The sequence below is a fragment of the Morone saxatilis genome, unplaced genomic scaffold (assembly GCF_004916995.1).
Source record: "Morone saxatilis isolate NCDOM2014 unplaced genomic scaffold, NCSU_SB_2.0 Contig23, whole genome shotgun sequence".
NCBI lineage: Eukaryota > Metazoa > Chordata > Actinopteri > Moronidae > Morone > Morone saxatilis.
The window spans coordinates 20386980-20387426 of NW_023339796.1; the positions used below are offsets into that span (position 1 = coordinate 20386980).

The window sequence follows — 447 nt, forward strand, 5'->3', positions numbered from 1 at the left end:
TCTGAGACTGAACACACACAGCAGAAAGTGCATGTACTCTGAACAAACTGGATAAAGTTACAGGTTATGGAAGAGCTACTTCAGACCAAACATTGCCAAGGAACATTTGCATATAAAATAGCTACATATCGCACAAGAACTGTTATTCTTCAGCGAACTTCAGAAGCCTTCCACCGCCTACTTTATATTATCTACACGCTAAAACTAATAGCAATTGATAGGAACTAAGCTAGCGTTCCTCACGTAAACACAGAATACAATGAGAGTTTAGCAGTTTTTTTTAACATGTTAGCTTACTTTAAAACGTAGTCACTGACCTGACAGCAACCTGTAGCACGCTAACCATTGATACCGTTTAACACCATCAGTAGAGGGTGGTGCCTTTCAGTGCCTTTCAAAATAAAAGCCTTATTAAAGCTGTAGTAGAAGGTAACTTTAAAACTTTTC

The 447-nt window shown here is 38.3% G+C and overlaps 1 protein-coding gene across 3 annotated transcripts in view; it reads right to left on the bottom strand.

Annotated features, from left to right (window-relative positions):
• Window positions 1-447, bottom strand: part of acot11a (acyl-CoA thioesterase 11a) — a 16261-nt gene extending 15814 nt beyond the window's left edge. For 2 of the 3 annotated variants that reach the window (XM_035671279.1, XM_035671276.1), the window contains exon 1: window positions 318-447. The gene's annotated coding sequence lies outside the window, so the exon portion shown is untranslated. Of the gene's footprint in view, window positions 1-297 lie in introns of all 3 variants that reach the window. The other variant, XM_035671277.1, reaches the window with a different exon arrangement.